Source organism: Enhydra lutris, unplaced genomic scaffold (assembly GCF_002288905.1).
Source record: "Enhydra lutris kenyoni isolate GAN:26980312 unplaced genomic scaffold, ASM228890v2 scaffoldscaffold1, whole genome shotgun sequence".
Classification (NCBI taxonomy): Eukaryota; Metazoa; Chordata; class Mammalia; order Carnivora; family Mustelidae; genus Enhydra; species Enhydra lutris.
In genome coordinates, this window is record NW_019154085.1 from 86,769,356 (window position 1) to 86,787,109 (window position 17,754).

The 17,754-nt window shown below is 39.7% G+C and overlaps 1 long non-coding RNA gene across 1 annotated transcript; it reads right to left on the reverse strand.

Annotated features, from left to right (window-relative positions):
- Positions 1–527: 527 nt before the first annotated feature.
- LOC111144237 lies at positions 528–12,003 on the reverse strand. Its single transcript, XR_002640377.1, has 3 exons — positions 11,963–12,003; positions 5,376–5,433; positions 528–572 (listed from the first exon to the last, which is right to left on the reverse strand). It is a non-coding gene; the product is annotated as an uncharacterized LOC111144237 (long non-coding RNA).
- Positions 12,004–17,754: the final 5,751 nt, after the last annotated feature.

The following is a 17,754-nucleotide window of genomic DNA, read 5'->3' on the forward strand; positions in this document are numbered from 1 at the left end:
CTGCAAATTACCAAATAAGTCCATTGAGTGAAACATAAAGTAAAAATGAGTTTAAGAGACAGCTGGACATGTTTATGTAGGCAAAGGGGTTGGAAGATATGCTGACAACACAGAGAGGTGTGTTGCAATAAACTTGAAGGAGACAGGCCATTGGGCCAACCATCCCTTTTCTATCCAGGAATTCCTTATGTTCTCATTAGTGTCTCACATCTGGACAGCTGCATTATTAAAATCTGGCCCTAAACTTGAGTCAATGAAAGAGTTTGGTATCTCAATTTCATTCTTCCTTTACATATTACACACACACACACACACACACACACACACACACACACACACGTTTCAGTTTTTGTTCAAGGAAGCATTTCGCGTCCAGATGTCAGATTTTTGTAACTCATGGCCAAGCAGAGAGAAGGCCTCTGTGAACAAGCTTGTTCTGATCATGTCCACCTCTGTCTGATACAAGTACATATTCATGGCACCTCACTTTCATAAACACAACATTCTAAACAGTTCTTTGAGTGACCACCTTCCGTACTGAGTTAGGCCTCAAGCTTCCATAGCTCAGTTTCCTGGGGGAAAAAAAAAATGTTTCAAGGGTTAGAGAAAAAGGGCAGTCCTCTCATTCCTTTATCTTTCCTCATCTTTCAAAATATGTGGTTAGGAAAGATTTTGTACAGGATTGGTTAGAAGCCAAGAGTTTCACTGACCCTCTTAGTCATTGCCATTTCACATTTTTTGCCTCAGGAACTGGTTGAGCTTTTGAATGCATTCACATTTTAATTTATATGATGTGAGCATAACCTGCATCTGAATATAAATTCTAAACACCTGCACTGGAGCTTTACAAGCAACGCGCACTTGGATCCCCACTGTCGCATCTGCTCTCCATCACGGTTCCCATCAGGTTGGTGCTATTATCTTAAGTTTTTAGATATAGAAACTAAGGTCCAATGACAGTAAGGGACGTGGCCAAGATCACTTGCCAGGTGGAAAGTGATCGAGTTAAAGTTTGTGCTGTGTAGCTCCACCTTTTAAATATATATATATTTATTAATATATATATTTCTATATTAATATAATATAATATAATATAAATGCACCTGGAAACATAGACATAAGAGTGAAGCTACATTCAAACAGAAAATAAAATCCCATCTTTTAATGTGATATTTAAAAAGAATAAAGTTGAGCAAAAACACAAACAAATGATAAGCTTATATCTATTGGGCTTACTTCTAAAGACATAATTCACTACATAGGAACAACATATACCGATACGCTATTTGGTTCTCACAAGTCAAGAGGAAAAAGGCCTAAGGAAACAAAATTCATGCATTCACTGATTAAAGACTTCTTTATAGTTTTGCTATCATTTTTTGTTGTTCTAGGTAAAAAAAAAAAAAAAAAAAAAAAAAAGTCTAACCATTAGAGTCAATAAACCAAAATACTAAAGTTGTTTGTTTATATTTGTTTAAATTTTAAGCACCATGCCTTTCACAGCAAAAACCCAAGCACAACCTATATTCTAATGAACTGACAATGAAAATAATATCATCCCAACAAAAGTCAAATCCGCATTCAAAAGCTATGAACTGTTCTTGGTGCACACAGAGGCCTTATTCTCTATTTGGGCATCACGGATAGTACTGGAATACAAAGAGATGTGAGAGAAAGGAGCTGTGGTGGCTGGAGGAAGAGGGCACTGAGGAAAGAGAGACCAAACCTACCATCTAGGGGGGACCAACACACCCTAAAGCCACAGAAGGAGCAGCCCCCCACCCCCAACACCCAGTCCCTTCTGATTATTCACTGTACCCACTTTGGTGCCCATTTCACACTTTGGTTCTCTCCTGGAACATGTGCCTTGGCCCGAACCCCAGTCTGAGGCTCTTCCCATGATAATCTGTCTAGTCCTTGCCAGGATCCTCCTGTCAGTGGCTAGAGTCTATCCATGAGACCCAGCAGCTGACTGGGGTCCTATTTCCACTGAAACAGAGCCCCCAGAAATTCAGAGCTACTGCCTCATACTTGGCAAGAAGAACTACCGCCCATCAGAATGAGCCCTGGATATTAGGTCAGCCTCTCATGAGCTTTATGCATCAAAGTCCTCTAGCTATTGTCATTGGAACACTGGCCTCCCTCCCTGAAACTGACTCTAGGCTTTCTCCTCTCTCCCTCCCAGCCTGCTCTGAGGTCCCAACGTGCCTTTAGCCCCGCCTGGAAAGGTTATAACATGTCACAGGTGATTTAAACTAATTTCAATGGTGGTTAATGGATTTCAAAGACCTGAACTTTTGTGCATTAGGAAGATCTACTCTTGCCTTTACTTTATTTTGTAGCTATCCTTTGGCTGGATGGGTCTGCTGTCTATATTCCCAGTAGCATTCATCACGCACAGTCTGTCTTCCTCACCAGCCTGCAAAGATCAAGTTTGTCTTGATCACTGCTGTATCCTTTTTCTCCTACCAACACATAGTAGGCAATTGGTAAGCATTTGCTGAATGAATAACTATGTAATACATGTGTGTAATTGTCAAGCAATTCATTAGTTTAGGAAATGAAGTGCCTGTCACATATTTGAATTTATTAATTAGCTCATAATCCTGATGCATTAACCGACACATTTTAACTTTAACATATTTACACATAAGGAAGGACATATTTTGTAAAACTAACCAATTTCAAAGGGTAGGTAGGAGGATGATTACAAATATCTTTGCATTTAGTCGTTGCTTCATAGGCTATGCAGAATTTATTTTGTATTACTGGCCTCTCAAGAGTGAAAAGCACAAATAAATAATGTGTTTTTATCTACCATCCTAACTTATGTGAAGTCTTTCTCCCCTCAGAAGAGTATCTGCCAAATTTGCTTTATAAAATTCTAAGTAAACAGAAGTAAAAGTCCCTTGCTGGAAGTAGCATTTTCATTCAACAACAGAACTATAATAAATATACCTTTTCTTGGGCTTCACATTTATTAGAAAAAAATCCTAGAAACTTACAGGTAAGATATATTGAGATGGTCTCATTATGTTTAGTTAAAACTAAGTATTTTATGACTTTATGACAAAAGGAAGAAATTATTTTTAAATATTTAGACTCAATATGATCCCTGCTGCCCCTACTCTTCCATCTCAAATAAACCAAAATAGTTTTCCAATTTTGCTCCCAAACTACTCTCTTGAAAAACTCTGTCTTTATGTACTGAAGAGAAGTAACAAACCAGTTATGGACGAGAAAAGAAAAAATTTCTTCAGGATGCTTTCTTAAAAACAAGGCTCCCTTTCTAACATGGACACATAAATGTACATTTATGCATCAGGACTAATCTGAGTCACAGGATAGAGTTCAATTTGCCTTTAACGGTGGCCCCCTGTGACTCTGAGCCAGTCCTCTCAACACCCTGTTTCCTCATCTGTCACAGAAGAATACTAAAATTTGCTCTTTGCCAGTTTCACAAAGATGCTTCCATATCTGAAACATACTTGGGACTTCCAAAATGGGTTTGATTATTTTGTCTTACTCCATCAAAATCTTAATTTCCTGCTTTTCCATATTGGGCATAATAATATCTGCCAACCTTGAAAGTTTATTGTAAGGATCAAGTGAAGATAATACATATGTAAAAGCTTTGAAATTTGAAAATGTTTTACATGTGAAAGTTATTTTTATTTGAATACTTTTGCAAATGCATGTCTAAACTAAATATAAGTTATTCAAAACTACTACGAGACCTTTCCAACTTTTGGGTCCCCTATTAATATGAAGTGCAGGAAGGCTAGAGTGTTCCTGCGGCTAAATGCATTGTCTGTAGAACACGTGTGTGCCTGGAGTTCTTTGTCCAGTGGTGGAAATTAACTTGTACCATGACATTCGCGTTCACTTCAAAATGTATTTTTAAGTGTCCACCGTGTGCCAGATACTTGGAGTTGAGGCTATGTCTTAGCTCGGGCTGCTACAACAAAATACCATAGACTGTGTGGCTTAAACAATAGACATTTAATTCTTAAAACTCTGAAACCTGGGAATTCTAAGGCCAGGGTGTCAGGGAATTCACTTCCTGGCAAAAACTGGCTTCCTAGCTTATAAGTGGCCACCACTTGCTGGGGGCTCATGTGCCCTTCCCTTCATGCATGTGCGGAAGGAGAGCGAGTTCTCAGTGTTCTTCTGCTTACAAGGGCACTAATCCCACCGTGGGCACCCTGCCCTTGTGAACTCATCTCAACCTAATTACCTCCCAAATGTCCTACCTCCACGCACCATCACATTGGGAGTTAGGCCTTCATTAAATGAATTCTGGGAGATACAACAATCAGCCCATAATAGGGCATAAAGATGAAAATGACAGTGTCCCTGGCTTCCTGGGACTCTCTACTGTGTTGAGAGTAGACATATAAAGGAAGGAGAGCCGTGCAAGGGAGTCAAGTGCCATGAGGACACAGGGGAGCCAGGAGGAGAGGACATGTGAGCTGAGTTAAAGAATGAACACAGAAGTCAGCCAAATGAAGGGATGGGAGAGAATATTCCCAGTCAATAGCATAGGCAACATCCCTAACATTGGGAATGATACAGGTTTCTTTACGGGAAAATACAAACTATAGTATGAAAGTGTAATGTGCCATTAAGATTGGCAGGAGAGGAAAGTGAAGAAGAGGACACGTTCCACCTCCGAGGGCCTCGTGTGCTTGGCTAAAGAACCCATGATTTACGGCCCTGGCCCTGCGCCTCTCACACTGCAGTATTCAAACCGGGGGAGCAGGCAGGACTAACGTGGCCCGCCGACTTGGAGCCTCAGTTTTACCCAAAGCTGTGAAAGAGAAGCAAAGCTTAAATTGCTAAATATAAGTACTAATTAATAAGGATAAATATGAAAACAGCCGTCCTCAGGGCTCCATCTTTGGGATTAGGTGAGTTTGTGAAGCACCACAGGGATGTCATGTGGAAACAGCTGACGGGTTTTAGGCTCAGCAGCGCCACTGTCAGATATGCTCCCCATCACTCGTTAACTCTGGTCATGGTGTGGAGAACGGACATGAGAGAGAAAAGACAGGGAACAGGAAAGCGAGTGGGGAGGTGGGCACAGCCTTCCAGGAAAGAGATGATGAGTACCCGAGATAGGGCAGGGATGTCGGTATGGAGGATTTGGGCAATGTGAGCACATCTGAGAAATTCGAGGAGGTAAGGATTAGTAGCATTTGCTGGGTGATGACATATGGATTTTTTCAAAAAGAGAGAAGTCAAAAGTCACCTCAGAATTTGGGCTTGGAAGACTGGATAGACAGTTGTGCCCTTCAGCAAGCTGTAGAATATGGCAGAACGTGACAAGTTAGAAGATTATGACTTCAATTCTGACCACGTATATTTCTACATACCCATGAAAATCCAGCTGAAGATGCTCAGAATTCATCCTGATAGTCTTCTCTGATTCTCCTGTGAAAAACCACAAGCATTTGCAAGGCGGTCAGAATTAGTGGGGCATTTGGCTTTATCTCCTTCCCCACTTCTGGTGGCCATCTCTAGAGTTTCTGTGGGACTGTTTTCTCTGATGCATGTCAACACCTACAACTGAGTAGAGACTGCCTGAGTGTGGTATCCTTAGAGAAGCACCAACCAGTTCTGTAGAGTTCCCTGGTTTCTAACCTTTTCAATAAAACACCATGTGTCACTGACATAATGACTACTTGTAAATAAGTAACTTAGGAGAAAATCCCTTATCATAACCTCCACCAGTCCCTTAGCCTCCTGTGTCCCTATTTCTATTATTATTTCACCTCCAACAACTTCATTTCCAATCCAGCTCCTGGCTTCCCAATTAGAATAAAACAAATACTGATCTCAGGTGGGGAATAAGCATCAGAAACAGATGAACTCATAAGACAAAAATCTTATGTCTCTGTCCTCCTGTTTTCATGCAAATGTCCCCAGTAATTAAATCAAGAAAAGAAAATGTAGCAAAAACATATCAGCCAAATGGTTTCAAAATTTCAAAAGAAGCTGTAAATATGGTCCTTTTTAGAAGATCAGGTTCTAACTAGAGTATGAGAAAGGGTAACAGTTGTTCTGATGAAGCAGTTTTTAAATTCTTGTCAGTGATTTAAAGAGAGATAACTGATGTATGTTGAAGAAGCTGGCAAGATTTTTAAATAGTTCGGACGCTACAGGGAGCATTTTTTTTCCCTTAAAGCAATGTACTCAGAAGTGTTGGCAAGATTTTATTTGAACGTAGCAGTGCTTATGTGAGGAAGTTATTTTGAATTACCCTAGTATAAATATGTATGACTTTATTTGTATTGAAAATTTCCTTTGCAAGTGAGTGACTGAGAGACTGTTATATCTCTATTGCTTGGTAAATGATTTTGGTATTTCATTTTGGAAATAAAATCTTATACTCAGAATTCAAAAATAATGTCAGAATCCTGTTTATGACCACAGGTGATTTTTGCACCTACATTAATACCTTTTGATTCTTATTTGTCATGTGGAACAAATGGCACCTGTTGTCTTACGCCTGGCTTCCTTTCTGCAGTATTCACGTATGCATGCGTTCATTCATTCAACAGACATACTTCCACACCTCTCAGCCACCAAACTCCACGCTAGGCACTGAACATACAGCAATGGTATTGAACTGCCTTCCTTACAATATTTCAGGTCAACATTCTGTTTGCTCTGGGTAGGTTTCTGCAATATAGTGGAAATTTCTAATCTTCCTATTATAGCTTATTATTTAAAAGCTAAGCCTGTTGAAGACTGTGGACAAGGCTATCTTTAGATAGTTTTTCCTCTGAACAGGGAGCACCAAAAGAAAGGTAAGGAGTGGTAAAAGCCGTACAAAATAGGACCCGAAGCAGAGGGAAGAAGAGAGAGGGAAGGGTACGGGAGAAAGAAAGCATTGTAAATAGGGCTCACACTTTTCACCTCAAGACCTTTGGGCAACCAGTTACTATTCTACATGAAAATGAAACTGCTGGCAAGAGAATCATCTAGACCATTGGTTGATGGAGACTGCTCATTTACTTAAAGGAGAAACAAAACACAACTCCTCATCTTTTCATTTTCTTCCTTTAGCTGTTGTGTGGTCTTAGCAGGTGAGGAGATCATTTATCCTAAACTGAAAATTCACACTTGCCTTTGTAAGCAAACCATACTTGTACTAGTCCAGTCCATTTTCTCCTTATGCTTTCTTTCTTTTTTCAGGAAAAAACTCTTATTAAAATTTAATATATTTACATAAAGTCAACCATGGAAAGACTCATCAGAGTCATTGAAAGAGAAAGACAAATATATATACACATAACTCTGCATATGTTCATCTATTTTAGGCCAGGTATAAAACTGATACAGAGGAAGAGGAATAAGACAGTTTATGTTAAATAATGTAACTGGGTACATAACTTGATAAAAAGGAGGTGTGTGTGTCTAAGTCCCTAAGTTCATAGTCCCTGCCTGATATCTTCATTTATCCTCATTCTTATCCAAGTCACTACAAGTGTGAAATGGGAGATCACTTTATTTCCCTTTAAAGTTTCTTAATGAATGTCAGATTTTACAAAAAAACAACAAATATTTATGATATAATAGACACTGTTCTAGGGGATTGGGAAACATGCATCAATGATTGATCACCTTCCTTTGTCAAATAAATTACTATTTAGAGATCCTAAATGAAACAATTATTAAAAATTTCCAAGTGATGGTACTTTGCTTCAATATCATAAAACACATTACTTTGCTCCAAATCCAAAGTTCAAAGTGATTGCAAATGCAAGCATACTTCACCCAGTCCTGAATATTTCCCTCAGCCACACAAGAACCCTTCCTAGTAGAAGCAGAACTTCAATAGAGATCGTCTCTACCTAAGGATCATGCAAATCATTGTAAATACTTTTCCAATATTCTATATAATTTGTAGATGATGGTAGGTAACACTATACCTCAGGATCATGATGATTTCTCTAAACTGAAATTCTAAATATTTTTTAGATAGATAAATTAAGCTTTAAAAGAATGAGGTTTTAATTTTTCCTTCTTGTTTTGAAAGGCCAAGATTTTTTGTGAACATTCACTTTTGTTCTGTCCCTCTTGTCTAGAAGGGTCCAGACATACACCAAGAACAATAGGTAAGCTAGCTGTCCTCAACCCAGAAGAATTACCCCTTTGCCACAGGAGCCATACTTATAGTTCCACAACAGTCAAGGAAAAACCTAATAGGAACAGATTTTTTGTGTGTATGTAGCAAAGTTAGTTCCAGAAAGAGAGAAAGAAGCCTGGTTCGCACTGTTGTAGAACCATCGGACCAATATGCTCCCTGTGTCCACAGCCCAGTCCTCCCCTGACTCCCTCCTTTCTAGGGCATAGGGTAGAAAAGTCACATACACAGTAGATCATGCCAGGGCCTGCTGACCAACCCCACTCCCAAATTTGCTGGCAGGAGAGTGAAGCAATATCTGTGCTATACACATAGTCTTACTTTTTTATTTTTATTTTTTTAAGTAGATGTTTCAGCACTCAGCTTGAGGGTTAGGAAGAAGATACTGCAGGCCAAAGTTCTCAGTGCCATTCTATCCCTTCTACCCCTTCCACGATTCCTTCAATGCTCTAAGATTTGGGTAAGAGTAGGGAAAGAGCTTTGGACAGTGTTAAGATCGTCTTCCTTTCACTTTGAGCTAATGGGATCTTTGACACTTTCTGACCACACTAAGCAAGCTACAAGACTGCTCCCTCCCTTGCCACATCACATGGGGAGAATGACACGGGAAAATACCTTTTTCTTACAATTACAAATGGACATGTGAAATATATAATCTTACAGGCTAGTATCGTGGTGTTTGTTATCATGAAATCACGAGCCCCTCCACACACACCTTTTCTACTATAAATTCAAAAATTCCATGGTATTTTTCTATTCTCTTTTTTTTTTAAGATTTTATTTATTTATTTAGAAAGAAAGCATGCATGTGAGCAGCAGTGAGGGACAGAGGGAAAGGGAGAGAGAGAATCCCAACCAGACTCTAGGTCCAGCGTGGAGCCTGACGTGGAGCTCGATCCCATGACCCCAAGATCGTGACCTGAGTAGAACTAAATAGTCAGACGCTTAACTAACTGAGTTACCCAGGTACCCCTCCAGGTACCTCCTATTTTTCTAATTTTGTTATCAGTAAACATTAATGCCTGTATAATGAAAGAACCAGTTAAATAATTCCTAGTAGAATCATAAAATAAATAACAATAATTAAAATAATAAAATTAATAACTAAAACACATGCTACATCTACACTCCTTTTTTATAATTTAACTTCATATATTTTTCAGATAATTCATGGGAAGGAATTCCTACTTATTGATACATGTATCCTGTATCAGACATATTTTTTCATCACAATCAGCTAAAACCTAAGTTTTCTCTTGCCCTTTTTTTTTAAAGTAATCTCTATGCCCAACGTGGGGTTCAAATTCACAACCCCAAGATAAAGAGTCACATGTTTTACCTACTAAGTCAGCCAAGCACCTTTCTTTTGCTCATTTTTAAAATGAGGTTCATAAGAGTTTAATATCTTGTCCTCAATACACAATTAATACACACAAAGCAGGGAATCAAATCCAATTCATCTAATTCCCAAATCTGTATCTTTGCCATTGTAATAGGCTATCATTGAGGAGACTATAAAGAATCTAGTGTCAAATATGTCCAGTTTGCAGTCAACAGGCAATAAAAGAATTATATAAGAAATAACAACTATTGGGGCACTTGGGTGGCTCAGTGGGTTAAGGCCTCTGTCTTTGGCTCGGGTCATGATCCCAGGGTCCTAGGATCGAGCCCCACATCGGGCTCTCTGCTCAGCGGGGAGCCTGCTCCTCCTTTCTCTCTCTCTGCCTACTTGTGATCTCTGTCTGTCAAATAAATAAATAAATAAATCTTTTAAAAAAAAAAAGAAAAGAAAAGAAAGAAAACTATTCCCAGATATACCTGTATCATGATCTTCATCACTAATTTGTCCTGTGCTTGGGCCCAACACTGGAGCCAGGGTTAGTGAGGAGGAAACTGCACATAGAAGCCTTTCTGGAGCCGAGGGTCTGGAGAGAAGACTAAATTGACCCGTGAAGCCACAGGCAACAAAGGTAGAGAAAGAATTCAGCCTGAGCATTTGACTTCAGTCAATGTTGTAACTAGAGAAATGAGCCTAAGTATTAGGTCCAAGAGGCAAAATAAAGCCATACATGGAAAAACAAATACTAACACAATCATCCAGGAAGACTGGAAGTGGAACATGATAGAGTGTGCAGAGTGGATAGACACAAGTGGTTCGGAAGGATATCTGCGAAAGGTGAGATGATTGTGGATAACCCGTGCATGTGGTGTTGGCCATGAAGGTGGCCCTGAAAGACTCAAAGTCCTACATAGAACCAGACACTTGACTTCTAGAGAAAGTCATCAATTCTCCCTAGGTCAGCTCTAAAACTGTCAGGCCTAGAGAAGCAGTTTTGTTGTTGTTGTTGTTGTTGTTGTTATTTTCTTAGCTATTATAATGGCATAGTTGTGATTATCATGGAGAAGAACATTTTTGAGAGGAAGGTTTTTATATTTAAATACCTGAAACAACTCTGACAACCAAAAATCACCCCCCTGGAATGGTGCAAAATTAGAACTGAGTAGAGCACAAAGTTTATAATTTTGACCTTTTGACAGAATAGGGACTATTACAGAAGACCGCAAAGCAGTATGAAGTTATTTCCAGGTCACCAGACAATCTGTAGGTACAAAAGGGGAAAAGAAAAAGGTACAGGCCACTCTGAGCCCCCAGGCTGATGTCCAAATGGCCCTTTTGGTGGTTTTGACCTACAAGGAGTATGGAAGGAATTCTCTGAGAAAGGAAACAATTAGGGGACACTTGGAGTATTTTGAGGAGTCAAAGAAAACAACAACAAAGAGCCATCAGTATTGGGATTAAAAATCGCAATAGTTTTTTTCCCCTTAGCATTTGCATCGATTTTTCAGCTTTTGCACCAAAAAGAAAATCTGGCCTTGCGGATGTTTAAGAGACTAGGGATTTCATTTTCCATTTAATAAACTGATTTTCTCCCCCACTATAGGTACTTGGAATTAGCACAAACCCCAGGATAACTACAATTCCAAAAGGGAATGTTCAGTTCATTATGAATGGTCTTACAGCAAATAATGCTTTGACAGCCAAATTCCTGGTCTCCAAATTTGTAAATTTGCCTTTTTTTCTCACAATTCTTACTCAAGACTGCTTCTGAGCTTTTGCACATTTAACCCTTACACTCAAAGACAGTATGTTACTAAACAACATGAGAAACTTCAAGTTTATACACTTGGATTAAAAGAAGTCTGATATTTATAACCAAATTATGACCATCTTGAATACAATAAATTAACTGCTGAATGAACATAATAAAGAAATACTGTATTTATTCTCATATCGATGGCTATGCATCCCTTGAACAGGTCTAAAGAATCATAAACTAGCTATAAATCTTATGATGTTTTCCATTTTATTTCTTCACTTAATGACAAGGCACTCATTTCTCAATACAAAAATTATGAATGATACTAAAGTTAAATAGTTGTTTTTAGTAGTCAAAATTAATTTATACTGTCTTTAATTGATCTGTATGTTCTGTGTTATTTTTTCAACTTTTCATTATAACAATAAAGCTACATTGTAATGACATTTCATGTATTACTTCATTTAATTCCCGATAAAAACCCTAAGGAATGAACACTATTAGCATACTCACATTGTTGATAAGGAAACAAGTTTAGAGTAAGTTGCCTGTAATCATACAGGTAGTAATCTGCACTGTTAGCATCAGAATTAGATCCTTCAGACTTCAACTGACACAGGGGCATTAAGATTCCAGGGACATATTTGCATGATCATTTTTAAAGGACTTTAAATCAGACTATATATTAATAAGTAAAAAAATGTAAAATTACCTTAAGTCTTACTTGTCAATTATCTCAGTGTTCCACTTTTTGACCTGTATAAATAGACATAACCAAAAAGTTCAATGATCAAATTCCAATAAGAAAAATATGGTGCATAATCAGTACTTATCTCTGCATTTGAAGAGGAGAGTGAACTGATTTTACACAGGGTATTGTTTTTCCTAATTAACTGTAGTTTTGTCACATATTTGTATGTTATTGCTACATAAGTGGTTTACAAATTGTTAAGAAGTTTTATGGCTATCTAGAAAGAATAATACAACTTAATAAACTTACACAAATGCTAAAGAGAAATTTTACATTAAAATGTTATTTTGTTTCTTTGTCCTAAGAGAATGATTAAAAAAAAAAAACAGCTAAAATCAAGCATTAGATATGCAAATATGTGTTCAGATCAGAGATACCAAAATTATTCAAATGATTAATTATTCATCATAAAATGTCAATTAATAATTATGAAGCATAAAAGGCATCTTTCTAATGCATCTTTATTTTTCTTGGCCTAAAAAGCAGCTTAATATACATGTTCAATTGACTTCTAACAAGTTCTAAAAATGCAACAAAGTAAATTGTAAACAAGTGCAAACTCTGAATTTCAATAAGTGAACACAAATGTGCTCAAAAATGAATGAAAGACAAAAAAATAAGGAAAACAAAAACATAGCCACATTCATGACATAAGCAGCCCTGTGTTCACTCACCTGCTAGGTAATGGGGCAACCTGGCCAAGAAACCAACCCAAGGACTCAAGTTGTGAATTTGTTTAGCAAGTACAAATAAACTCGTTTCTCTCTGAAGTGAGGGTGCTTTAGGAATTTTTTATGCTTTCTGAATAAACATTAAAAGATAAAGCAGTTTCAGTTTCTTTAAATTACCTATCATAATTTCTAAAGTCTGTTAAGTTCTGCCAAAGTTTCATTGTAAATGAGAATTTTTTCACATTGTTTTACTTATAAATTCTCTTTTTCAAGTATTATTATTTTTTTCCAGGAAGATTGTATCTTTAAAAAAAAATCCGTTTGAGCTGATATGATTCAGGATAAGAAACCATTTGATTACTAAGATATTGATTTATATTTATGATTATGATTTACTTTTCACTGACACCTGGTGAACTTGCTCTCTGATGACCCAGGGAGTTATTTTAGTTAAGGCGTCCCTGACCTCCTGCTGGTAGATTAATTACATATTAAACACTGTGTTTTCAAAACTAAATGATAAATCTGGACACATACAGGAGGCACAAAAGAATCAGAGCGAGAGCGAGAGCCAGAGAGAGAGAGGGGATGCTAAGAAACAAAACAAGAGATTGCAAAAAGAAGATAATCAGATTAAAAAAAAAAAAAAAGGAGAATGTAGAAAATGCAATTGGAAAAGAATTTCAAGAAAATAAGGATAAAGGACAGGGAAGGCTGACAGGAGGGCAAGAGGGAGGGAGGAAAGGAAGGATTTTTGGTTTCTAATTCCCTGGCGAAGCTGCTGGCGTCCGCGCCCTTAACGCCACAGCCTTCCAAGTTGAGGCGAAAGCCACCTCCTCGGGCCTGCGTCGCATCCAACTTACTCCAAGTTTTCTGGTGACTCCTACAGGGCCCCTTTCCGTCCCCGCCCCCCCTTCCCCTGGAGAGATTGACAGTCGCGTGGAGGAGGCTTTTCCAGGCACAGCCTTTCTCATGGTAATCAGCCCCCAGCATCACCTCCGCGCTGCGGCCGCTCCCGCTCCTTGCGCAGCTCGCGGACCCCGGGGACCGGAAACGGGGCGGCGGGCGGGGAGCAGGCTAGCTAGCGACCCAGGTCAGCTGACCCAGCGGCGGGGCGGGGGTCGCGGGGTTCTCGGGCGGGTACAGGTCTGGGGAGGGCGGGCGGGCGGGCGAGCGGGCGGGGATCGACACCCCCCCCCACACGTGCTCCTCCGCCTGTGCGGCGGGGCCTTACCCTGAGATCGAATGGAGGGACCGAAGCTGGGGGCGTGGGGGACCGAGCGCGCCGAGAATTGGGGGCGACAAGCAGACCTGTTTTGCATCAATAAATTAAGACGCTCATTTGAGTCCTGAAGTTTGCTGGTTCCTTTCAGGGAAGACGTTGGCAAAAGCACTGAAGCCGAGATTCAGCCTTAACTTCAAAAAATAAAGGAAAATAAAATAAAAAGAACCCCTCAGCTGGCGACCCTGCTGGGGCCAGGTGACGTGCGTGATTCCACAGCCCGCGGGCCTCACAGCAGGGATGTTAGGGTCGGTCTGAGGTTCTCTAGTCCTGTTTTGATTTTGTTTAAGAGGGTTTCTCAGAGAGATGCTCCTGATTTTTTTTTTTTTTTTAAGTAGATTTTCCCCTCCTATCCTAGGCTCAACTCCGAATGGATTGGATTGCAAGTTTGCACGTGAGAAAACCGTTTGGCTTGACTTGGACCCCTGCCGCCCCCCACCCCCTCCACACAAACCCCAATCCAGGGGTCTCCCTTATCTCCTTTTCCTTGCAACTCTAAAAAGTTGCCCACCTCCTGCGTAACAACACAGGGTTGAAATAATTCCTCTAGATGAAAGATCAATTCCGTTTCAAAACGAGAATACGTTCCTTTTTTTTTTTTTTTATTTTCTCCACATGGTACAAAATAAACAAAATTTGCTATAAAAAAATATTCATTAGTTGGGCCAAATTCGAATTCCTTCTACAGCCTGCGTGTTCAAGGGCAGAAACATTGTATCTCTTCGGGCTTCTGGGCCGGCGAGCGGAGCTGGGGCTGGCGCGGGAGGTGGGGGAAGCGGGGGGGGGGGGGGGCGAACTGCTGTGAAAGTTGGGAAAATTGACAGATTGAGAGGTGAATGGGGGGACAGGCACCAGATCCTGGCTGAAGGAAATTGGAAAACAAAAGTGCATCTTCTCACCCTGCCTGGGTGGAGGGAATCCTGAGGGAGGCAGTTTATTTTACTGAAAGAAATCCTAAAGAATTTTTTTTCTCCCTCCAATGTCGATTGCAATATCATTTCACATTTACTTGTATCTGTTGTTTTAATCCCCTTCGTCTGCGCTAATCTCGAAATGGATTATTAATGGGGAAGAAAGATCGGGAAGGAGCGATTCATTTGCAGGACTTGTTTTTGCTGTGTGAGGAGCCGAAAGCACCAGTCCTCTCTCGACTTTTCCCTGCGCCCTGCGCTTATGCATCCCGCTGATCCCACGATCCTCATTGTCCCCGACCTGGCCCTCGGACTAAGGGAGTGTTCGGAACAAATTTATATTCGGCTTCCTCCGATCTCACCGCCTCTACGTTGGTGGGAACTCTCGGTCAAATGAGGAGCAGAGTGCCAGGGGCGTGCCAGGCAGGGGCGGGGGGCAACCTACGTGCGCGCTCACCCCTCTCAGAGACCCTTCCCTTGCCATCATCCAAACATACCCCTTAACGGGAACCTGAAAAATCGCTTTTTTTTTTTTTTTTTTTTTTTTTTACCCCAAATCAAATACTCGAAAGTCGGAACTCCCAGTTCTAAGTGTTGGGGCTGCCTCCTGCCACTTCAACAATTACTGAGCCCAGAGCAATCAGATGATTAGGTGTTTTTAATGGAAATACTCGAGTCTCCCTCTCTCTCTCTCTCTCTCTCTCTCTCTCAAGCCAGATCCTAAGTAACCTGACACTAATATACATAATAAAGACAAGTGATTTGTTAGCCCTTCCCTTGGACCCTTTGACCTGTGGTTTTGCTATGAGTGTCTGCGACTGTAACTATCCAATGACTACCTGGGCTAATGCAGTGAGTGGGATCTTGACTGGAATCACTCCTTGCAATGAATGGAATCCTTCTTCCATGGGAATGGAAGTGGGGAGACTGAAAAGCAAACTTCTAGAGAAAGCTGGATTCCATTTTTTTTTTAATAAAAAGGAGGGAAAAGTGGGAAGAGGAAGAAAAAAGGACATTAACAATAGAGAGAAATCTCAGAGGAGGAATTTGATAAATCATACATATATTTAGTATGTACTATTACAAGTAATGTAAAACATAATATTTAAAATATGTCTGGCCCATATTGGAAATCATTAATTTTCCTTTTTTTATAATTAACTTTTAGACTGATGATCTTGAATGCGCCTCTTCTATAGGTAAATTATCTGTAATGGGGTGGGGAAGAAGATTAATTTATCTAGTTATTCTCATTGTAATACTCAAGTTGGGAGAGAGGTAAGTCTGTAAACAACTGTGAAAATTTACTTGTTTGCAACTTAAAGTAAGAAGTGGCTGTGGTCATGCTGGATAGCTTTTGCCCCCCCCCCCATACAAAATACAAAGACATGCACCTCTGGAAGTATGGATGTGACTACCCATGTGGTGGCTTTCCCCTCCTCTGAGTACAATTGCAAGTGACTCCTGAATTCAAAGTCTTGCTTTAGGCACACATTCAAAGCACAATTCAAAGCAGTTTATCTTAATATAAGTAAAAGTCTGGTGTTGGATCAGGGTATTATTTGTTTCAGATTTCATCAGACTGAAAACAGGGGGCTGTGACACTAATAATATTAAAGCAGAAAAGCTGGCGTGAGGTTGTTTAGTTCTCTTTAACACCTCCACCTTTACCTTTGCTAGAAGTCCAAAGGCTGTGGGACTGGAAGTTTGTGTTCTGAGGTTCTCAAGCACTTTCACTCTTCCAAAAAAAAAAAAAAAAAAAAAAAAAAAAAAGTATCACAGTTCTTTAAGAAATTGAGCCTGAACCATTGGAGGCTAAGAGATTTCTTCCTTTTCCGATAAATGCATGTGCTCAGCATCCTCAAATTTGGCTGTCTTTATTTACTTCTATATTAGTTCCAATTACGTGCAGTGTAAACCAGCTTTTTGATTAACAAAACAGCAGAGCATTGGTTAAGAACACTTAAACTTCAAAAAAAATTCCCCTGGGAAGTGGGCTCTGAATTGGTTAATAATGTGCAGTACTTGCTAAATTGCTGACTTCCAGATGTGGAAAATATCTTTCTTGTTTAGGACCTATGTAACCTGATTGGATTACGACAGAAGCGTCACGTTGGAAGCTTTTGAGTGATTATTTAATTAACCATACAGTAGAAAGCTGTATTCTCCAGGAAATCCCTTCCATATTTACATAACCAATCCCTTCAGAGCAAAGGTGGAGTCTTTTCTTTTTAATTTTACTTTAATTGCAATATCAAAAAATATATATATCCCAAAACTTAGACCCCATACCGTTTAATATTATGCTCTTCCTTCCCTGCTAAGTTCCTCTATGGCCTTTCTCCTTTTCCTCCTACACACACTCCCTCACTTTGTAGTGAGGTCTCCGTGAGATGTAGAGGGATTCAGAGATCAGTCAACCCAGCGCTCTATGTTAATTTACTTAGAGACCCTTTTTTAAAATGCCAAACTACTTTTTAGTATTGGGATCTAATCCAGAAATTCATCACATACACACCCCAACACACACACACCCTAAGAGGCAGTTCACATGCAGCTTTTTTTTTTTTTTCTGGCTCTGCCATCTAAAAATAAATAAATAAATAAATAAATAAATAAGAAAAAGAGCAAAGAATTTAGTTCCAGAAGACGTGCTGAGAAATCCACACAACTTAATGTGCATCTCAAATCTGGTCATTAGAAATATCTGTATAAGAAGAGGCGATCAGGATTGAGGACCCGGGATCTTTCCCTTTAACTTTCGCCCCTAAGAGTTCTCCAGTTCTGTGAATGGTGTGCACCGTTTTCCGCCCTGTACTCTGTAGGATTTAGTGATGAGGATAATGATGCCAAAGGCTTGACGGGGGGGGGGGGGGGGGGGGGGGGGGG